Consider the following 24,914-nt stretch of genomic DNA (forward strand, 5'->3'; position numbering starts at 1 on the left):
CAAAAAAAAAAAAAAAAGTAACCACAACAAATTTAGGAATAAAGTTCATTGTTGAAAAGAGAAATTTTAGAGTCTGACTTTTTTCCTTTTAGAATTGTCCTTAGTAGAGTTCAATTTTCCTGAAAAATATTAACAACTTTTTCAATCCTCTTCTTATATGCATTTGCCTTAAAAGTCTAAGGAATCTAAATTTAAATCACTATGATATTAAGGAAGAAGAATCATACTTCAGTGTCTTGTGCTTCAAGCATGTAATTGGAAAGAGAAAGGAATAAAAAATGAGAATAATGACAAGGCATTCAGGCAATGAATTGGCATATTTGAAAGTTGTGACTTATACTAGATTAGTCATCCTAAAGCTTATTGTTGGCGCTGTAAAGAGAAAACTGATTATAGTGGGCAACCTATACCAAATTTTACCATATTCACTTAAAAATACTCAATTTTGGCACTTCCTTAGTAGATGTAGTGGATTTTGGAGAGGAATAAAAGCATAAAAGAACCCAGAGACCTACTTTTTAATTCCTCAGTGAAATAATAGCATTTGACAATTCTTAAGAACCTGCTATTTGTTATTCACAGTGCTGTATCCTAGAGAGAACACAGTGGAGAAGATGGAGCTCACTTTCTAGTGAGAGAGAGAAACAGGAAAGAGGTGACTCAGAGCGTGATACAGGGCTCTGATGGGCAGAGGTGGTTTTCCCACAGGTGGATGGTAGTACCTTTCTCTGAGGTACAAAATTGGGAAATAGGAATGTGATTTGTACAGAATAGAGAAAGACCTATTCAGTTTGTACCTTTCCCTTTGAGTATCTGTAGAACATTCAAATGGAGTTGGCTCGTGAACAATTGCGTTTGCAACAGAGAGATTTGAATTGGAGAGTAAGATCTGAGGAACTGTTGGCTTTTGGTCATTGAAACCTCAGAACTGGCTGAGATCAACAGGCCAGAGTAGACGGAGTGAAAAAGTAGAGACTCTAGGAAAGAAAGCTTAAGGTCATTAGCATCTAAGGGATGGACTTGGGAAGGAAAGCCTTACAATAGCCTGAAAGTAGATATCAGTATTGTAAGATATGCACCAATGTGTCTCTACAGCAAGAAGTGAGCAAGGATTGCTGTGATGAGTCATCTATTACCAACCTGGGTAAGAAAAGCATCAATTTGAATTCCTAAAAAATGGTATTGGCTAAATTTAGAGTCTAGTGCAAAATCTATGATGTATTTTTTTTTTTTTTATTGTGAACAAATGGGATACATGTTGTTTCTCTGTACATGGCGTAAAGGTATACCGTTTGTGTAATCATAAATTTACATAGGGTAATGTTGTTTGATTCGTTCTGTTATTTTTTCCCTTCCCCCCACCCCTCTTTTCCCTCTATACAGTCCTTCCTTCCTCCATTCTTGCCCCCCTCCCTCCCCCCATTATGTGTCATCATCCACTTATTAACGATATCATTCGTCCTTTGGTTTTTTGAGATTGGCTTATCTCACTTAGCATGATATTCTCCAATTTCATCCATTTGCCTGCAAATGCCATAATTTTATCATTCTTTATGGCTGAGTAATATTCCATTGTATATATATACCACAGTTTCTTTATCCATTCATCAATTGAAGGACATCTAGGTTGGTTCCACAATCTGGCAACGGTGAATTGAGCAGCAGTGAACATTGATGTGGCTGTATCTCGGTAGTATGCTGATTTTAAGTCCTTTGGGTATAGGCCAAGGAGTGGGATAGCTGGGTCAGATGGTGGTTCCATTCCAAGTTTTCTGAGAAATCTCCACACTGCTTTCCAGAGTGGCTGCACTAATTTGCAGCCCCACCAGCAATGTATGAGTGTACCTTTCTCCCCACATCCTCACCAACACCTGTTGTTGCTTGTATTCTTGATAATTGCCATTCTAATTGGAGTGAGATGGAATCTTAGGGTGGTTTTGATTTGCATTTCTCTTATTACTAGAGGTGTTGAACATTTTTCCATATGATTGTTGATTGCTTGTAGATCTTCTTCTGTGAAGTGTCTATTCATTTCCTTAGCCCATTTGTCGATTGGATTATTTGCATTCTTGGTGTAGAGTTTTTTGAGTTCTTTATAGATTCTGGAGATTAGTGCTCTATCTGAAGTATGATTGACAAAGATTTTCTCCCACTCTGTAGGCTTTTTCTTCGCATTGCTGATAGTTTCCTTTGCTGAGAGAAAGCTTTTTAGTTTGAATCTATCCCAGTTATTGATTCTTGCTTTTATTTCTTGTGCTATGGCAGTCCTGTTAAGCAAGTCTGGTCCCAAGCCGACATGTTGAAAATCTGGACCTACTTTTTCTTTTATAATCTGCAGGGTCTCTGGTCTGATTCCGAGGTCCTTAATCCATTTTGAGTTTAGTTTCGTGCATGGTGAGAGATATGGGTTTAGTTTCATTCTGTTGCATATGGATTTCCAATTCTCCCAGCACCATTTGTTGAAGAGGCTATCTTTTCTCCATTGCATATTTTTGGCCCCTTTGTCTAGTATGAGAAAATTGTATTTATTTGGGTTTGTGTCTGTGTCCTCTATTCTGTACCATTGATCTACCTGTCTATTTTGGTACCAATACCATGCCGTTTTTGTTACTATTGCTTTGTAGTAGAGTTGAAGATCTGGTATTGTGATACCCCCTGCTTCACTCTTTCTGCTAAGGATTGCTTTAGCTATTCTGGGTTTCTTATTCTTCCAGATGAATTTCATAATTGCTTGCTCTATTTCTGTAAGGTACGTCATTGGGATTTTAATTGGAATTGCATTGAATCTATATAGCACTTTAGGTAGTATGGCCATTTTGATAATATTAATTCTTCCTATCCAAGAACATGGGAGATCTTTCCATCTTCTAAGGTTTTCTTTAATTTCTTTCTTTAGTGTTCTGTAGTTCTTATTGTAGAGGTCTTTCACTTCTTTTTTGTAGGATTGATTCCCAAGTATTTTATTTTTTTCAAGGCTATTGTGAATGGGGTAGTTTTCCTAACTTCTCTTTCTGAAGATTCATCACTTATGTATAAAAATGCATTAGATTTATGAGCATTGATCTTATATCCCGCTACTTTACTGAATTCACTTATGAGTTCTAAAAGTTTTCTGGGGAATTTCCTGGTTCCTCTAAGTATATAATCATATCATCAGCAAATAGGGATAGTTTGAGTTCTTCATTTCCTATTTCTATCCCTTTAATTTCCTTGGTCTGTCTAATTGCTCTGGCTAGCATTTCGAGGACAATGTTGAATAGAAGTGGTGAAAGAGGGCATCCCTGCCTTGTTCCAGTTTTTAGGGGGAATGCTTTCAGTTTTTCACCATTTACAATGATATTAGCCATGGGCTTAGCATAGATGGCCTTTACAATGTTAAGGAATGTTCCCACTCTCCCTATTTTTTCTAGTGTTTTGAGCATGAAGGGGTGCCGTATTTTATCAAATGCTTTTTCTGCATCTATGATGTATTAAATTTAGAAAATTATATAATAATTCATTAACAAAAAGATATAGCCAAACAAGTAATCAAGTTTTTTGAATCCTTCCTGAACATTGGTGGTCAAGATGTTTACCAATAAACATCAATTCAACTTAATGTCAAATTATAGCATTATGGCATAAATCAAATATGCAACATGTAAGGATCTATAAAATAAAAATCCTCAAACATGTATTTTATTAGTTATAAATTGTTATGATTCCCTTAAGTAACTGGTTAAAGTATTTTGATGATTCATGTATATATTATTACTTACTCTTTAGATAATAGACCCACAAAATTGAATCATTTTTTTCAGTAGCCAGAGCATATCTGAGACCAATGGGTAGAATTAGAAGATCCATCCCCACCAGTGTAAAGAAGAAATTTTTAAAAACAAGTGCTATCAAAAATAAAAGTTTTCTATTGGTTCCATAAATCAATAACTATTTGTTAAGGTTGTACTACATCTTAGCACTATTGTTTATTATGGAGACAAGGCTGTGAAGAATATAGATGAGACCCCTGCACATTTGAGGCTTGAGGGACACAATATAAATGTGATTAAAAATTTAAACATACAAGAAAAATTATCAGGCAGTCCTAAGAGTTATTGAGAGAATAAAATAAGTGCTATGAGCATACATAACATGTTAGATGTTAGCAGGAAAAAGTTTCCAAAAAATGGAGAAATTGATGATGTAAAAAAAAGAGAAGTTTAATTGTAGGTGTGAAGTTTTTAGAAAGGAAGAAGGAATTGGACCCAAATCTCAAGTTGAGACTTTATCATACTATCACAAGAGAAGGATTGTTTACAAAATGAGAACAGATTATGTATAGCTCTTTCCTATTCTGCTTTCAGAAATTTCACATATTGACAGCCTGAAATCAGAGTTTACACCATGAGAATCAGCAAATGATACAAATCAGCTTTTATGTTTTGGACCTTTCCCACCCCTGCTCAGGCAAACTTTTATTTAAATAAGTAATTGACTTTGACAAGAACATCATAATTTATGAGTGTGTAAGGTATTTTATTGGTTCTTTTTAGTTATACATGGCAGTAGAATCTGTTTTGACATAATAATAAAAGCATGGACTATATCATGCTCTAGTTCTTTCCTCTTTCCTCCCCCACCTCCTGCTCCCTTCCCTCTATTGATTTTTCTGCCATATTTCCACAGTAATTTTTAAAATTAATTTATTGAGTGGGTACTTGATGGTGAGATTCACTTTCCTATGTACACAGGAAAGGTAGGTCAGAATCATTCCACTGTCTTTTCCTTTGCCATCATCCCGACTTCCTTTCAATCCCTGCTGTCTATTCCACTGAACTTCTATTCTTCCTTTTCCCCTCATTGTGGGTTAACGTCCACATATCAGTGAAAACTTCAACCTTTGGTTTTGAGGGTTTGGCTTATTTCATTTAGCCTGATAGTCTCCAGATTCGTCCATTTACCAGCAAATGTCATAAAGTCAGTCTTCTTTATGACTGAATAGTATTCCATTGTGTATATAGACCACATTTTCTTTAACCATTCATGTGTTGAAGAGGACATAGGTTGGTTCCATAGCTTAGCTATTGTGAATTGTGCTGCTATAAACAGTGATGTAGCTGTGTCACTGTAGAATGCTAATTTTAAATCATTTGGTTATAAGCTGAGGACTGGGATAACTGGATCACATGGCGAGTCCATCTTACTTTTTTTGAGGAATCTCCATACTGCTTTCCAGAGTGTTTGCATCAATTTTCAGTTCCACCAACAATTTATGAGTGTACCTTTTCCCCACACCCTCACTGACATTTATTGTTACTTATATTCTTGATAATTGCCATTGTGACTGGTATGAGATGAAATATCAGTGTAGTTTTAATTTGCATTTCTCTAATTGCTACAGATGTTGAACATTTTTTTCAGGTGTTTATTGACCATTCATATTTCTTCTTTTGAGAAGTATCTGTTCAATTCCTTTGCCCATTTATTGATTGGGTTATTCGGTATTTGGTGTTACGTTTTTTGAGTTCTTGGTATATCCTGAATATTAATGCCCTATTTGAGCTGCAGGTGGCAAAGATTTTCTCCCATTCTGTAGGCTGTCTCTTCACACTCTTGATTGTTTCCTTTGCTGTAACAGAGCTTTTTAATTTGTTTGCTTAACACTTACCAACACATCCCTGACAACACACAAGAATAAGCTAACATCGTTCACTGTAGTAAGATAAGACATTTCCTGCATTGTGATAATCTATTAATTTCTATAAAGTATGAAGCAAGGTCATCAGGAGAGTGGTCTGTGTGAGAGTCTAGACATTTAGATAAAATCTGAAAGGCTGTTGATATTGGATACCATGTACACACCAGGTAGATTAATGTGCCTAGTAAAAGTTGGAAATAGATGATCCCAGAAGTTCTACACAACTCTGAAAATTATTTTATTACAAAAAGTAATTGCAAAGAAGCAACAAATTCTGGTTCCCTTTTTGTCTTTTAAAACTATTTTCCCCACAGATGTACATATAAATATGAGTCACTTAAAATTTTTCCTGTTTTTGTTGTTTATCACTACTATTCAAGTTTTATTTTGAAAAGTCTATAATTCTGTGATGTAGAACTCTACTGCAATTCAGAAAAACAAAAGAATCGACTCAGAGATAGAACAAGAGGTATGTATTTGAATAGTTGAAATTGTGAAAATGGCATAAAAGCTTTAATTAGAGAAACTTGAGCTAACTGTATGTAGTTTTGTTTGTAATTTATCCTTCTTTTAAAAAATATTTAATTGCTGACCTTTGCTAACTGTTGTTTAGCTGTGTTTCTTTGACTCAGAGTTGCAATGCAAGGATTACAGGGTGGTTCAGTAAATATAATTAGACATAAGCTTTTGGCAAGTGAGCAATCAGATGAAAATTTCAATATCGATGTCTTCCTAAATGAAAACCCTGAAAATTTACCAAAATAAAACATAAGGGAAGCTTGAAAAATTGACAGCATGCATGTTAGAAATTTTTGTCAACTCTCTGGAGAATATTTATTCTACTTATTGTTTCTCCAATGCATTCTAGATGACCTTCATTCCTCAGTCAGATTAATTGCACAGACAAGAGGAAGAAATGTAAGGCAAAATAATGTTTCACAGGGATTGTGGATAGTGGGTGTGAAATTAAAAAGTCCACTTGCAGTAGGATCTCTCCTCTCGCTCCATGGCAAAGCCGGAGAAGCATTTGTAAAGAGATCATTTTAATCACTCCAGTTGTACAGTATTTCTGTAGTTGCACGTGGCTTGTTATGTGAAGGTTCTTTTTAGGGAGTCACTATAAAAATCCTTCACATACCAGCTCAGCAGTAGCTGTCTTAGGGCATTTCAAAAAAAGAATAGTCTCCCCCGCCTTTTTTTTTTCTTTAGTGGAGAGGAAAAGTGTCACTCACTCTGGATGCTTCGCCCCAGCAAGTCCTGCTAGTGAACAATGACTGGTAGTGATGCTTCCCTCAATTCCAGAACTGACTGGCACCCAATTATAATATGGTGGTTTTAGGAGGCCTTTTGGTCTTGATCTGAATGTGGTCTTCTTCAAGAGAGTTGTTTCCTGGAACGAACCATCACCATACAACTTCCCCATGTCACCGCCCAAGCCCAAGTAGGCAGTGTGCCTGTTTGTAAACTTACATTTCCTAACAAAGCAGTGCTCGTTGGCAGGAACACATGAAGATTTTTACAGCATGTCCAGAAAGTGGATTTTACCACCTGAGCTTTTAGAGTTCTCTCTTGTTATAGATGTTTCCTTATCAAAGATTCACACCTTAAAAGTTAGCAGAGGAAGCTGCCCCTGCTTGACGTTTTGCCCTCTTCCTGTTCATCCGTTCTCCACTGTTTGGAAATAGGAATATTGACGGGAACTGTGAGGTATTCTCACCCTGTGTTTTAAGGGTCCAGAAACAGTCTGGTATATCAGGGTAGAATTTCAGGGCAGTTAAGATAAGTTCAAGGGAGATTCAGGAGCAGGAACTCACTTGCTCTTCACTAAGATTGGGAAGGTATCTTGAGAGAAGATTCCATTATTGTGATTTGGTCTTTGAGGTCTCAGGAGCCTGAGTACTTTCCATATCCTAATTGCTTGCATACTATTTCTAGAATAATTCATGACTGGGCTGTGGAATTAATATCTGTGAAGAATCTTTTAAAATACAAGTTATGAAGGTCTGGACCTTCCTTCCAGGGTACTTGTGAATCTTCCTGTTGGCAGAAGATGTTGGTGACATCCTGTGTGCCAACTTCTAAATAACCACCTCATACTGTTGAATGTAAGAGACGCTGACACTGACGTTTTCTTTATCTTATCAAATGGGTTTCACATAACTGCAGCATGGTTGCTACCCAGCTGACAGTGATTGTACAATCGTATTGCATTGCAAGATAAACCTTGTTTCAGAAAGGTTAAAAAGTGAAAATATGTGCAGCTGAAAAAAATTGATGAAATAAGGAAATGAGGAAATTCTTCCTGTATTGCTACATCACATTTACCAATTTGATAAAAAGCATTTGAAGAATTGTTCCTGATAGACTGTCGTTGTTAATGCAATTTGTAGTCGTCAGATGTGTGTTTGATCAACAGAAATGAAAAGCAAAAAGAATATGCTATGATTTCTGGGTTATGTTCAGAGTGCAGTGGAGCTTAATCCCCAATCCAGGATGGATGGTTGCCACGATCACTCAGGCCACAAAAGAAATTAATTGAATAAGTGGGAAAATATTCCTTTAAATCTGGAAAGCAATGTTATCGCCCTCTTATCCCTCAATTACAAAGTGTGAAATCTTGTTAGTATTTTATTGAAGATGCTTTTATAGTGTTCTGTGTTTCATGAAACCCCCAAGCAATTTTTGTAATACACTATGGCAAGTGGCGAACTGCTGCTTGAGCTACTCTATGGAAAAGCCCATTGTGGAGTGATATTAACTCTCTCTAGCCTCAGGAAGACCCATCTGCACAGACTGATTTCTTCAAACTAATGAAAGTTCAATCTGCTTAGAATACTCCCCATCCCATCCAAGTGTTTCTGAACTGTTGTTCTAGAGCAGGTTTTCTCAATCTCACTATTGTTGGCCTTTGGGACTAGATGGTTCTATACTGATGGGAGCTATCGTGTGCACTGTAGGTGTGTAGCAGCATTCTTAGCCCCTGGCTGCCAGAAGCATCCCTCTTCCACTCACATGATCATCAAAAATTCCTTCAGATATTGAATAACATCCCCTGGGGCACAAAATTGCCCCTGGTTGAGAACCATTATTCTAGAGGGCCAGGATGGAGAAGTCCTGGAAAGGTAAGAATCATGTGCTGTAAGAATCTGTTCTTACCATATGATTGGGATAATCAGAGCCAGAGGATGAACTGGCAAAAGCTTGTATAAAAGCCATAAAAGCAACAAAACAGATGTTTTCAGGTTCTGGACACAGTATGACAACATGAATTCGCTCTGGAATAGGTTAGTTAGGCCTGGGGTTGAGGACAGAGAGTGTGGCCTCTGTTTCCTCTTTCTTATGTATTTTCTGTAAAGGAAAAACTAAAACCTTCAAAAGTGTGAAGGAACTTCCAAAAACACATTATTCAACCTTCTACTCTATTCAATGAATCTTGGCAGTGTATTTTTTTTTTTCACAGATGGTATTTAAAAAAAAAAAAAACTTGCAAGTTTTTCATCAAGATAGAGAATTAAAATAGTGAAAAACAACAAAGACTTCAAAAGAAAATATTATTCTAATAAGATCACCCCTGCCCCGTTAGTGGTTTTCCCATCCACGTGAAAATATTTTAACCTAGAGGCATACCCACACATACACCTTTTTGTATACCAGTAACCTGTTCTCTAGGGATTCAGTGGTTCAGCCATGGTTGGCAATGGTTTCTTTATTTTGTTCTCCAAGAGTTTATTTTTGTAAAGAAGTTTTAAGTTCTCTGCAAAATTGAGAGGAACATGGAGATATCCCATTTATCTCCTGTCCTCACAAATGCCCAGCTATCCTCATTATCAACCTCCCACTCTGTGAAAAACTAAGTATTTCATCCACACCAACAATCCATGCTCATTTGACTCTGATATAGATTGATATCCTATAGACTATTACAACAGCCCATTTACCGAATCCGTGTTTCCATCTTGCTCCCTTAAAGTCTGTTTTCCACTCCGTAGCAGACATAGCAATCCTATGAACATTACAGGATCATGTAATTCTTCTGCTCAAAGCCCTCCATTGGTTCCTCATCATGCTTAATGTAAAAGCTAAAGACCATACAAGTCTCTACAAGGCCCCTACTCGCTAGCTTCACCTTTTATCACTCCCCCTTTTGCTCATTTCACTCCAGCTACCTTGGCATCTCTGGTGTTCATAGAACACATCAGTTCTGTCTCAGGAATTTTGCAACCAGCTACCTGTTTTAAGCATGATGTTCTTCCTAGGTTATACGCAGACATCACTCCCATGTCTCAACATGTCTGCTTTAATGTCACATTTGCAATGAAGCCTCCTTTGAATGACCTCTGTAAAGCTGCTCTCCCTTCCCGTCCCTGCACCTGTGCCTTCTCTTCATCTCTTTACTTCCTTCCATAACATGTATCTCCTAATGCATCAATTCTTTTGGGGAAGGAGGAGGGTTGGTCTGCATCCACCACTTCTCGCATGAACAAAATTAAATGACAACAATTTTATCCCCAATTATGTCATGAGAAATTTACAAAAGATGTTAGTATTTATTTACTGAATAGGCTCAAGGTAAGTTTCATGGTTTGAAATTTATGAGAATAAGTAACTGATATTATAAATAAAATTTGTTTTCAAAGCATCAAAATCAGAGAAGTTCAGTAAGTTTCAAGAGATCTTGATATTGAATTTTTTGAAGAATGGAGCTTCAAATATGTGGGATATGGCCTGCTTTATATCCCTATTGTCTTAAGAAACAAAGCATTCCGACGTGGAGAGGAATAATGGACAACTCAAAAAAATTCTCATTAGGAAACATGAAGTTGATGAAATATTTTTTAAATCAACATGATTTTGAACTGCACATACATTTTGTATGGAAATATTAATCAGTGAATTATTATCTTTTGACTTTATCAAGTTGAATCTAAAATTTGTTGTTTTAATTAATTTATTTCCAAAAAAATGTATTATGTGAGGCTCACCATTGATTTATCTATGGGCCATGTATAAATATACATAAATGTACATACATACATGTATTTATGGGTATATGCATCTGTTATATATACATGTTATATAAAATAAATATATGAATATATGTATAACTGTATATATTTTCTGAGGATTTTTTATTGTTTGTTTTATGTAGTTATACATGACAGTAGAATGGCAGAATACATTTTGATTTAGAGTACACAAATGGGGTACAACTTTTCATTTCTCTGGTTGTACATGATGTAGAGTCACACCATTCGTGTAATCATACATGTACATAAGGTAATGATGTTTGTCTCATTCCACTATCTTTCCTTCCCCCCTGCATCCCCTCCCATTTCCTTGTACATAGACCAACATTCCTCCGTTCTTCCCTTAACCCCTCCTCCCTCCCAATATGTATCAGCATTCACTTATCAGAGAAAACATTCAGACTTCAGTTCTTTTGGATTGGCTTATTACACTTAGCATGATACTCCCAACTTCATCCATTTACCTGCAAATGCATAATGTTATCTATTTTTATGGCTGTGCAATGTTCCAGTGTGTATATGTACAATAGTCTCTTTATCTATTCATCTATTGAAGAGCATCTAGGTTGGTTCCACAATCGGGCTATTGTGAATTGAGCTACTATGAGCATTGACATGGTTATGTCACTGTAGTATGCTGATTTTAAGTACTTTGGATATAAACCAAGGAGTGGGATAGCTGGGTCAAAATGGTGGGTCCATTCCAACTTTTCTGAGAAATCTCCATACTGCTTTCCATAGTGGCTGCACCAATTTGCAATTCCAACAGCAATGTTTGCATGTACCTTTCCCCACATCCTTGCCAACAGTTACTGTTGCTTGTATTCTTGATAATAGCCATTCTAATTGGAGTGAGATGAAATCTTATGATTGTTTTGATTTGCATTTCTCTAATTACTAGAGATGTTGAACCTTTTTTCATATATTTGTTGAACAATTGTATATCTTCTTTGAAGTGTCTGCTCAGTTCCTTTGTCCATTATTGATTGGGTTCTTTGTATTTTGGAAGTTAAATCTTTTGAGTTCTTTATATATCCTGGAGACTAGTGCTCTATCTGAAGTGCCTGTGGTAAAGATTTTCTCCCATTCTGTAGTCTCTCTCTTCACATTATTGATTGTTTCCTTTGTTGAGAAAAAGCTTTTTACTTTAAACCCATCCCATTTATTGATTCTTGCTTTCATTACTTGTGCTTTGGGAGTCTTGTTAAGGAAGTCTGGTCCTAAGCCAATATGTTGAAGATGGGCCTACCGTTTTTTCTATTTTGGTACAGGGTCTTTTGTCTGTTCCTAGGTCCTTGATCCATTTTGAGTTGAGTTTTGCACAGGTGAGAGATAGAGATTTAATTTTATTTTGCTGCATATGAATTTCCAGTTTACCCAGAACCATTTGTTGAAGAGGCTATCTTTTCTCCATTGTATGTTTTTAGCACCTTTGTCTAGTATGAGATAACTGTATTTATGTGGGTTTGTCTCTGTATCTTCTATTCTGTATCATTGGTCTGCCCATCTATTTTGGTGCCAATGCCATGACATTTTTGTTACTATTGCTCAGTAGTACAGTTTAATGTCTGGTATTGTGATACTCCCTGCATCACTCTTCCTTCTAAGGATTACTTTAGCTATTCTGGGTCTCTTATTCTTCCAAATGAATTTCATGATTATTTCTGTATTTCTATGAGATATGTCATTGGGATTTTAATTGGAATTAAACTGAGAGATCTTTCCATCTTCTAAGGCTTTCTTTAATTTCTTTCTTTAGTGTTCTATAGTTTTCATTGTAGAGGTCTTTCACTTCTTTTTTATTAGATTGATCCTGAAGTACTGTTTTTTGAGACTAGTATGAATGGGGTAGTTTTCTTCATTTCTCTTTCAGAGGATTCATATCTAATGAATAGAAATACTTTAGATTTATTCATATTGATTTTATATCCTGCTACTTTGCTGAATTCATTTATTAGTTCTACAAATTTTCTGATGGAATTTTTTGGATCCTGTAAATACAGAACCATGTCATTGGTGACTAGTGATAGTTTTAGTTCTTCTTTTCCTATTCGTATCCATTTAATTTCTTTGGTTTGTCTAATTGCTCTGGCTAGCGTTTCAAGGATGATGTAGAACAGAAGTGGTGAAAGTGGGCATCCCTGCCTTGTTCCAGTTTTTAGAGGGAATGCTTTCAACTTTTCTCCTTTTAGCATGATGTTGGCTGTGGGCTTAGCATAGATAGCCTTTACAATGTTGAGGTATGTTCCTACTGTATATAAATATATATACTAGTGTATATGAACCCCTTTCTTCGAAAGAAAATGAGTATGTAGTGCATGAGTGCTTGGCTTCCTCAGCCATGCAAGAAGACGGCTCAAGAAGCCCACTTCTTTTTTGGGGGATTTATTATACACAATGAATCCAACTGTTTCTCTGGTTATACACAAAGTAGAGTTGCACCATTTGTGTAATCATACATGTACATAAGGTAATGATGTTTGTCTCATTCTGTTATTTTTCCTTCCCCCATCCCCTTCCCTCCCCTCTTTTTCCTCAATCCATCCTTCCTCGATTCTTGCCTCCCTCCCACTCCCCATTATGTATCTAGCTCACTTAGCATGATATTTTCCAACTGCATTCATTTACCTGCAAATGCCATAATTTTATTCTTCTTTATGACTGAGTAATATTCCATTGTGTATATATACCACAGTTTCCTATTCCATTCATCAATTGAAGGGAATCTAGGTTGGTTCTAAACTCTAGCTATTGTGAATTGAGCAACTATGAACACTGATGTGGCTATATCACTGATTTTAAGTATGCTGATTTTAAGTCCTTTGGGTATGGGCCAAGGAGTGGGATAACTGGATCAAATGGTGGTTCCATTTCAAGTTTTCTGACGAATCTCCACCTTGCTTTCCAGAGTGACTGCACTAATTTGCAGCCCCACCAGCAATGTATGAGTGTACCTTTTCCCCACATCCTTGCCAACACCTATTGTTGCTTGTGTTCTTGATAATTGCCATTCTAATTGGGGTGAGATGAAATCTTAGGGTAGTTTTGATTTGCATTACTCTTATTACTAGAGATATTGAACATTTTGTCATATGTCTGTTGATTGCTTGTACATCTTCTTCTGTGAAATGTCTGTTCATTTCCTTAGCCCATTTGTTGATTGAGTTATTTGTATTCTTGGTGTAGAGTTTTTTGAGTTCTTTATAGATTCTGGAAATTAGTGCTCTATCTGAAGTATGCATGCCAAAGATTTTCTCCCACTCTGTAGGCTCTCTCTTCACATTGCTGATAGTTTCCTTTGCTGAGAGAAAGCTTTTTAGTTTGAATCTATCCCAAATATTGATTCCTGCTTTCATTTCTGGTGCTTTGGGAGTCCTGTTAAGGAAGTCTGACCCTAAGCTGACAGGTTGAAGATTTGGACCTACTTTTTCTTCTATAAGATGCAGGGTCTCTGGTCTGATTCCATGGTCCTTGATCCATTTTGAGTTGAGTTTTGTGCAGGGTGAGAGATAGGGGTTTAGTTTCATTTTGTTGTATATGGATTTCCAGTTTTCCCAGAACCATCTGTTGAAGAGGCTATCTTTTCTCCATTGTATATTTTTGGCACCTTTGTCTAGTATGAGAAAACTGTATTTATGTGGGTTTGTCTCTGTGTCCTCTGTTCTGTACCATTGATCTACCTGTCTATTTTGGGACCAATACCATGCCTTTTTTGTTACTATTGCTCTGTAGTATAGTTGAAGTTCTGGTATTGTGATACCCCCTGCTTCACTCTTCCCGCTAAGGATTGATTTAGCTATTCTGCGTTTCTTATTCTTCCAAATGAATTTCATGATTATTTCTCTATTTCTATGAGGCACATCATTGGGATTAATTGGAATTGCATTGAATCTGTATAGCATTTTTCGTAGTATGGCCATTTTGACAATATTAATTCTGCCTATCCAAGAACATGTGCAATCTTTCCATCTAAGGTTTTCTTTAATTTCTTTCTTTAGTGTTCTGTAGTTTTCATTGTAGAGGTCTTTCACTTCTTTTTTGTAGGATTGATTCCCAAGTATTTTATTTTTTTTCAAGGCTATTGTGAATGAGGTAGTTTTCCTAATTTCTCTTTCAGAGGATTCATCCCTGATGAATAGAAATGCATTAGATGTATGATTTTATAACCTGCTACTTTACTGAATTCATTTATGAGTTCTAAAAGTTTTCTGGTGGAAATTTTTAGCTCCTCCAAATATAGAATCAGCAAATGGGGATAGTTTGAGTTGTTCTTTTCCTATTTGTAGTCCTTTAATTTCTTTGGTCTGTCTAATTGCTCTGGCTACAGTTTCAAGCACAATGTTGAAAGAAGTGGTGAAAGGGGACATCCCTGCCTTGTTCCAGTTTTTAGGGAGAATGCTTTCAGTTTTTCACCATTTAGAATAATATTAACCATGGGCTTAGCATAGATGGCCTTTACAATGTTAAGGAATGTTCCCACTATCCCTGTTTTTTCTAGTGTTTTGAGCATGAAGGGGTGCTGTATTTTATCAAATGCTTTTTCTGCATCTATTGAAATAATCATGTGATTCTTGACTTTAAGTCTGTTGATATGGTGAATTACATTTATTGATTTCCTGATGTTGAACCAACCTTGCATCCCTGGGATGAAACCCACTTGATCATGGTGCACTATCTTTTTAGTATGTTTTTGTATGCGATTTGCTAAAATTTTGTTGAGAATTTTTGCGTCAATGTTCATTAAGGATATTGGTCTGAAATTTTCTTTCCCCAATGTGCCTCTGTCTGGTTTAGGTATCAGGGTGATATTGGTTTCATAGAATGAGTTTGGGAGGGTGAAGTACAACTTTATTGATGGAACAATTGATGTATTTCTGTCAATAGTATTATAAACTGGGTCTTAAGATAGATGCAGTATGGATGCTTTCTGACCAAAGAAAAGATGTGCACTGCTGCCTCATGGCCTAAATGAAAGTGATGTTGAGTGGAATTCTGAAGAGGAAGCCACAGTAGAGAAGTCTGAACTTAACTTACAGGAAGATAAAGAGGATGGAATCATTACAGAAATGGAAATCTCCAATTTTCCTGCAGATGGACCAAAAATGGAAGCAGAGGCCAATGCAAATGAAGAGTACCCATCTGGAATTCCCTTAAATTTGTGAAACAAATTTCAAGAGTTGCATAAGGACATTCTGAACAGAAAACCTCAAAATTCGGAGGGAGAAGGAAGAAATGCTCCAGATAAATGAGCAGTCCTTAAATGAAATTCAGTGCCAGGAGCTTACTCAGTCTGTGGAGCCAGTGATAGATTTGAGCCCCCTATTAAAAAGAAAAAGTTTGCCAAGTCAGGCCTTGAAAAGAGGATGGTCCAGGCTGTGGAGGAGTAGAACTCAGCAACCAGCTTGCTACTTGGGAGCTTCATGTACAGTTTGCCAATGCAATTGCTTGCCACAAGTTTGTTAAAGCCAAAAAGGAGCCTGAAGACTTAGAGACTGCTCAAAATAAGGATCTCACTTGGGGGTTTGAAGCAAAGAAGAGATGGAAAACCAAAGCAACATGGGATATATGTAATTTGTCAGAGTTCTTCAAGACACTTGTTAGACTCCTGTGCTCAATTTACTGAAAAGATTTTCTTGCTTATGTTAAATATGTTAGAAAGTTGGTAGAAATAGAAAAAAGTAAACAAGTAACTTTGGAATTGTCAACTCTTTTCAGTCTTTTTTCTAACGAGTTTATTCTATTAAAGTGAATGAAATGAAACATTTTGTTCTTTTGTAAGAAACCTAAGCATACATACAAGAAAAAAAAGAGATAAGATAGGATTTAATTTGTGTAGACCTACAATATAAAATCAATTTTGCTTTCCATGTATTTGGTATAGCATAATCTGTAAGGTCCTTGTACCTTCTTATTTGTTCTTGGAATAACTACACATTTTCTGAAAAAAGTTTTTAAGACTGCCTTTGTTTATAATGGATTAGTCATACATGCAAATACGTCTGAATTGATACTGTCTTTACAAATGTCTTTAATTACTTTGATGCTATAAGAATACTTTTTATTCTTTAGAAGAAAGTATTGTAAAGGATTCAACTTTGAGGATGAAGCTGCTCTGTAAAATGGGATGTGGCTTATGATTGACAAGGTATTGACTAGGGCCTTAGGATTATTCCTTTAATATATTGCTTACCAGTGAATGTGGACATCTACATATGTGAACTGCAGAGTGATACCTTAGAGTGTTGTCATTCTTAATTAGATATATAGAAATATTGCAATTTCCAGGTCACTGATGATTTCAAATATTTAAAATACCCTCAGAAGTATTTCTGAACAACAGTTGTGAAAAATAGCATAAGCAGGCAGTATATGAAAGGGATGAAGAGGCCTATTATCTGTAGAAAATATTCTATTCAAAGATGTTAGTATGATAATGTGATTAATTCTTGTGAGTTATCACTGTTTGTAGGTGACTAATAAAAAGTTTGAAATGGGCATGTTAAAAAAAAAGAAGAAGAAGAAGCCCACTTCCTTCTTGACCCACCCAGAAACCTGAGGGTCAGGCACAGTAGAAGAGCCTTCAGGCATCTAGGAACAGAGAAACAGAGCATAGGCTGACAGCAATGAAGCTACAGAATTAAACAAATAACCACAGAATCTACTAATCACCTCACCAACTACACAGAGAGACTTGCTCAAACATCTCATGGGATATAGCCCCTGCTGATTCTTCCAGATGTTCCATGAATACCAGCATCATTCCACATGTTCCTCCTTCCCCTGCAACTGGCATCTAGCATGTGCCTCAAGTGATAGTGCTTGTGAGTCTCTATAAATTGTGCATGAATTCTTACAGTTGCCTTGACTCTGCATTATTGGGAAAAGGCACTTTAACATTGAAAACTTAAGGGCACTGCCATAGGGAAATCAAAAAGGGGTTTCTCAGTCTGCGTTGCAGGATTGAGAAGGCATGCAATCCTAAGACTTCCCCTCAAAGAGTGAAGAAGAGGCATGGAGCAGGAGCACACATAGAAAAGTTCTGAAGATCCCAAAATCTCTATCCAGGCTGACCAGTAAAGGTTTTTCCCAAAACCAGTCAGTAAAGACTGACAAAGTTTACTGTTTCTTCAAATGCAAAGACAGCAATACAAGATTTTAAGAAACAAGCAAACAAACAAAATCAAGAAAGCATGACCATCAGAAGAACATGTTACTTTTCCAGTAACAGACTGCAAAGAAATGATGATCTATGCATTGTTTAACACAGAATTCAAACTAATAGTTTTAAAAGTTCAGTGACCTACAATCGAACACAGTTAAATGACAATGAAACCAGGACAATAGTATGTTAACAAAATGAGAAGCTCAACAAAGAGATAAAATTATTTAAAAGAAGCAAATTCTGCAACTGAAGAATACATGAATGAAATGAAAACTACAATAGAGGGTTTCAACATAAGACTCGATTAAGCAGAATAAATAATCTGTAAACTTGAAGGCAGGATATTTGAAAATAATTGGTCAAAGAAAAAAAAAAACAGAAAATAGAATGAAGAAGAGTCATGAATGCCTATTGGACTTTAGGACACAATGAAGTGAACCAATAAACAGATTGTGAGAATTCCAGAAGAGGGAAAAAAAGTATGTACGTTAGCTAAAAGTGAAGGGATAGAAAAATACATTCCATGAAAATGACAATCACAAAAGAGCAGAAGTGTTTTATATATATACACAGAGACTTTAAAAACTGTAACAAGACCGAGAAGGTCATTATTGAATAACAAAGATAGATATAACAACTGATAATATATATACACTCCATATTAGAACACCTAAGTACATAAAGCAAATATTAACAAAACCAAAGGGAGGGACAACAATACAATAATAGTAGGGGACTTTAATACCCACACTGAACAATGGATAGATTATCCAGACAGAAAATTAATAAAGAAACAGCAACTCTATAGACAAAAATGGCCTAATAGATATTTATAGAATATTTTATCCAAAAGCATAAGGATGTAAATTATTTTCAAGACCAGAGGGAATATTATCCAGCATAGATATGATAAGCCATAAAACAAGTTTTAACAAATTTGAGAAGACTGAAATCCTATTAAGTATCTTTTCTAAGCACAATGATATGATAATAAAAATAATGGAGGAAAAGTGGAATATTCAAAATATGTGGAAATCTAACAGTATACTTTTGAATAGTCAATAGGTCAAAGAAAAAAATCAGAAAGAAAAATATTTTAAATGTCTTGAAAGAAATGATAATGGAAATACAACACATCAAGTATTTGGGATGCAGCATAAGCAATTCTAATAGGGAATTGTATACTAATAAAGACCAACATTAAGGAAAGAAAAAGAAAGGTCTCATGAAAGCAACCTAAATTTAGACCTCAAGGAACTAGACAAAGAATATACTGGACATAAAGTGATCAGAAGAAAGGAAATCAAAAAAAATTAGAGAAAAAAATAAATGAATTAGAGACTAGAAACACAATAGAAATAATCAACAAAATCAAGAGTTGACTTTTTGAAGAAATAAAGATTGACAAATATCTGACTAGAATTCTTTTTTTAAAAGAAGGAGATTCAAATAAATCATTCAAAGAAGAGACAACACAACTGATACCACAGAAATATGAAGAATCATAAGAGATTACTAGGAATCATTATAGGCAAAGAATTGGATAGCCTAGAAGAAATGGACAAATTCCTAAAAACATACAACCTGCCAAGACCAAATCATGAAGAAATAGAAAATGAGATCAAGTCCATAACAAGCAAAGAAATTGAAGAAGAAATAAAAAAAACCTCCCAACAAAGACAAGACCAGGATCAAATGGCCTCACTGGTAAATTCTATCAATTATTTAAAGAATTAACACCAATCCTTCTCACACAGTTCCAAAATTTTGAAGAGAAGTGAACACTCCTAAATTTATTTGATTATCATTATACCAAAGCCAGATAAATATAAGAAAGTTACAGGTCAATATCCCTGATGAACATGAATACAAAAATCCTCAATAAAATACTAGCAAACCAAATTCAACACCACCTTGAAAGATTCATACACTATGATCAAGTGAAATTTATCCCTGGATATGAGAGTGGTTTACCATGTGTAAATCAACTAATGTGTATATCTTAATTAAAAACTGAAGGACAAAAATCATATCATCACCTGAATAGATGTAGGAAAAGCATTTGACAAATTTCTACATCCTTTAATGATAAAAACTGTCAGCAAATTAGACATACAAGGAATGTAGTTCAATATAACAAAGGCCATATATGATAAGCTCAACATTAACATATTCAGTGGTGAAAAACTGAAAGCTTTACTTCTAAGATTAAGACAATGATGTTGTCTCATTCCATCTGTGCTGCTGTAACAAAAATGCCATAGACTGGTTATTTTATAAAGAACAGAAATTTATTTCTCACAGTTCCTGAGGCTAGGAACTCAAGAGCAAATGCAAACAAATTTGATGTCTGACAAGAGACCTAGTCTCTCCTTCTAAGATGGCACCTTGTTACTACATCTTCAAGAGGGGAGGAATTCTGTGTCCTCACGTGGCAGATGGGGCAGAAAAGCAATAGAGGTAAACTCTCTGAAGTCCTTATTATAAGGACATTAATTCATTCATCAGGGCAAATGTTCCTTCCCCAAAGGACCCCACCTCTTCCTTATCACCACAAAGAAGATTAAGTTTCAACATGAATTTTGGAGGGGACACATATTTGAACCATAGTAGATTACTACTCTCACTTCTAGTCAACATAATATTAAAGCCTTAAAATAGTTAGGCAAGGAAAACAAATAAAATACATCCAAATTAGAAAGGAAGAAGTAAATTTTTCTGTTTCTGAATTTCATAGTCTTATATGTAGAAAACTCCAAAAAGAGTCACCCAAAGCAGAACTAACAATGAAATTCAGTACAGTTGCAGGATATAAAATCAACATACAAAAATCAGATATATTTCTATGTATTAACAAAGAACTATCCAAAAAAAATTAAGAAGACAACCTCATTTATAATAGCATCAAAAATAACAAAATGCTTAGGAATAAATTTAACCAAGTAGGTAAAAACTCTATACAATGAAAGTTATAAAAATTGATGAACAATATTGAAGAGGACACAAATAAATGGAAAGTAGCTTATGTTCATGGATTGTAAGAATTAATATTGTCAAAATGTCTAGATTCCTCAAAGCAATCTATAAACTCAGTGCAATTCCTTTCAAAATTCCATTGACATTCTTCACAGAAATAGAAAAACATTCTGAAATTTATATGGCATCAAAAAAGACCCTGAATAACTAAAGCTATCTTGAGGAAGAAGAAAAAAGATGGAAGTATCATACTTGCTAATTCCAAAATATATTACAAAGCTTCTGTAATCCAATAGATGCAATACTAGTCTGGAAACCAAGAAATAGATTAAGGGAACAGAATAGAAAGCCCATAAACAAACCCTCTCTTATGGTCAACTGATCTTTAACAAGTGTTCCAAGACAACAGAGAAAGGATAGTGTCTTTAATAAATTATGTTGAGAAAACCAGATATCCACATGCAAAAATTAACACTGAGCTCTTCTCTCCCGTAGTATAAAAAATCAACTCAAATGAATTAAGGACTTAAATGGAAGTCTTGAAACTATAAAACTAAAAGAGGAAAACCTAAGGAAAAAACTTCTGGCCATTGCGCTAGCCAATGAATTTTAGATTTGACCCAAAATCATGAAAAACAGAAGCAAAAATAGACAAGTGGGATTACCTCAAACTAAAAAGCTTCTCCACACCAAAGGAAACAGTCAACAGAGTAGAGAGACATTCTATGGAAAATATGTGCAAGTCATACATCTGATAAGGTGTTAATATACAAAACATAAATAAAACCTGAAAGAATTCAACAATATAAAAGTAAATAGTTCAATTTAAAAATGATCAAAGGGCCTGAATAGATATCTTTCAAAAGAAGACATATCAATGATCAACAGATATGTGAAATGTGTTCAACATCACTAATCCCATTGAAGAAATTCAAATTAAAAATATAACGAGATACAACCTCACTCCTGTCAGAATGGTGTTATCCAAAAGACAAAAGATAACTGTTAGTAAGGAGGTGGAAAATATAAACCCAAAGTACACCGTAATGTAAATTGGTTCAACCACTTTGGAATACAGTATAGATTTCCTCAAAATAGTGAAAAGTGCAACTACCTTATGATCTAGCATCCCACTTCTAGATATATAACCAAAGAAGATAAAATCAGTATCTCGAAACTGTACCTACATGCCCATCTTCATTACAGCATATTCACAATAGCCCAGACATGAAAGTAACCCAAATATCCATTGACAGAATAGTTGATAAATAAGATGTGTTGTATCTATATCTGTGTATACATACAATGGAATATTATTTGAAATTTTGAAGAAAGGAAATTCTACCATTTGACAACATTGATGAAACTGAAGGACATTATGCTAAGTGAAATGAGTCAGACACAGAAAGACAAATAATGTATGATCTCACTTATATGTGGAATCTAAAATTTTGAAATCCTAAATTAGGGAGTAGAATGGTGGTTGCCATTGACTGGGATGGGGGATGAGATGGAGAATGTTGATGTCTAGCGATATAATCAATGCACTGCATAGTGACAATAATTAATCTTACTGTATGCTATACTGGAAACTTGCTCAGACAGAATGTATTAAGTGTTCTACCACATACATCCAAAAAGGCCTCTATGTGAAGTAATGGGTATGTTAATTTCCTTGAGCATGGTACTTGTTTCACAATGTAAATTTATATAAAACACCAGGTTTCATGCCTTTAATTTATATAATTTTAATTCACCAATTGTACCTCAATAAAGCAGAAAAAATAATCATCATAATGATTAAGTAATCCTTCAGATCTCCTTGAAGGCCTGGGAAGTACCAATATATTCTAGTGGGAAATCCATATACACAAAGAATTTGAGAACTGAATAAAATGTAGTGATTCCTGTAAGGCATGGGAGGAAGTTGTAAAGTGTGGAGGGAGAAAAAGATCCCTTCCTACTAGAAGACCTCAGAAAAAGTTTTGTGGAGAAGGTGATGGCATACAATACAAAGGAAAGAGGAAAATGAGTCAAAAAAGCAAATTTCCATAAATAGTAAACTAAGGCACTGTACTTGTTAATGTGAAACTTAAAAACAAATGATATTCTCCAATTTCATCCATTTGCCTGTAAATGCCATAATTTTTTTATTCTTTATGGCTGAGTAATATTCCATTGTATATATATACCACAATTTCTTTATCCATTCATCAATTGAGGGGCATCTAGGTTGGTTCCACAATCTGCCTATTGTGAATTGAGCAGCTATGAACATTGATGTGGCTGCATCACTGTAGTATGCTGATTTTAAGTCCTTTAGGTATAGGCCAAGCAGTGGGATAGCTGGGTCAAATGGTGGGTCCATTCCAAGTTTTCTAAGGAATCTCTGCACTGCTTTCAAGAGTGGTTGCACTTTTGGCATTTGCAGGTAAATGGATGAAATTGGAGAATATCATGTTAAGTGAGATAAGCCAATCTCAAAAAACCAGAGGACGAATGATCTTGCTGATAAGCAGATGATGATACTTAAATGGGGGGTGGGAGGGGGACAAGAGTGGAGGAAGGAGGGATTGTATAGAGGGAAAAGAGGGGAGGGAGGAGAGGGGAGAAGGAAAAAAATAACAGAATGAATCAAACACCATTACTCTATGTAAATGTATGATTACACAAATGGTATGCCTCTACTTCATGTATAAACAGAGAAACAATTTGTACCCCATTTGTTTACAATAAAAAATAAATAAATTAAAAAAAATTGAGAGAGAGAACCAGTGTTACCCCTGGCAGAACATAATGAGGTCTTGAAACAGAAACCAACACTAACTCTCACATGAGATCAAAGGACTACTTGTTTGATTCTGACTTTGGAAAGAGTAATTGCTGTTCATCAGTTTAAACACCCTAGTTCTACCCATTTACTCTCAATAATCCATGCACTTAAGCATGAACTTGAACAAAATTAGCATCTTGCCCAATACTTTGCCATTAGAGAATAGTTAATAAATAGGCATTTATAATATTAACAACAAAATCCTTATGTTATGAAGGTCTAACAAATATTTATTTTTAAGAAAGTGGTAACATACCAAATTGTCCTAATAGTGATGACAGTCACAAGAATTATCTACTTCAGAAATACCTAGTTAGATATTTAGAATACATTTAGAATATAGGTAGTTATTATTATCTAGTTTGCTAACTGGCAAAACCTTTTGGGGTGAACTATTCCTAAGATCCTCTGAATAATCAGACTATCTGTCCCCCTCATTACATTGCTAAACAAAGATAAGAAGTAATTACTGGTTATTGTAACATGGCTATGCATGATTAATCCTAAGTTAGGTAACCTGGAAAATAGATATAAACTAGTTCTAAGATAAGCTTTCTTATTTTATTCATTCATGGAAATGATTGTTTTAATTAAAGATGCAACCATAGTAAATAGCAATAAGTAGTCTCAGGATCTGCATGAACTACCAATTACCAGGATTTAGTATATAATATCACTAATAGTGGTATTAAAAGAGAAAGGAAATTTGCATTCATATTTAGGACCCCATGACTGTGAATCAACTATTTATACTTGTTATTAAGATGGTGCCTGCCAACACTTTGTTCAGAAATACCCATTAAAGTTATAAAGCAAGAATTTATTTTAGTTTATTAATGGAAAGTTAATGAGTTAAAAGGATAGTCTCTGGCTCTCCCTCTCTGTTTCCTATCTCATTGTAGATATGTATCTACCGGGGGTGTGTAGCTCAGTGGTAGAGCACTTGCCTAGCAGGCACAAGGCACAAGGTCCTGGGTTCCCTAACAGGACCAAGGTCCTTTGGTTCCCAGCACCTAAATAAATAAATAAATAATAAATAAATAAATAAGATACATGTCTTCATTTTCTTGGAAAAAGAATTTTTAATAAGTGTTCTGATTTATTTCATATAAGACAAAGGTTAATGCTTACAAGTGTACTTGTAACATAAAATGGTCATTTTATGGGCATGAGGCCACATCTGAACTGAAAAACATTTTGGTCCAGCCTGCAGAGGACAACAAATGAATCAAGCAAATA

The 24,914-nt window shown here is 35.2% G+C and overlaps 1 protein-coding gene and 1 pseudogene across 23 annotated transcripts in view; both read left to right on the plus strand.

The window, feature by feature from the left end:
* B3GALT1 (beta-1,3-galactosyltransferase 1) overlaps window positions 1–24,914 on the plus strand; it is a 644,122-nt gene that overhangs the window by 365,915 nt on the left and 253,293 nt on the right. For 3 of the 22 annotated variants that reach the window (XM_079131893.1, XM_079131876.1, XM_079131886.1), the window contains one exon: window positions 6,887–6,954. The exons of the other annotated variants lie outside the window; for them this stretch is intronic. The gene's annotated coding sequence lies outside the window, so the exon portion shown is untranslated. The remainder of the gene's footprint in view (window positions 1–6,886; window positions 6,955–24,914) is intronic. 22 annotated transcript variants of the gene reach the window in all.
* On the plus strand, window positions 15,106–23,383 carry LOC306656691 (protein FAM204A-like; annotated as a pseudogene). Its single transcript has one exon. The product of its transcript is annotated as a protein FAM204A-like (transcript).

This window comes from Sciurus vulgaris (genome assembly GCF_902686455.1).
Source record: "Sciurus vulgaris genome assembly, chromosome: 3".
NCBI classification, from domain to species: Eukaryota; Metazoa; Chordata; class Mammalia; order Rodentia; family Sciuridae; genus Sciurus; species Sciurus vulgaris.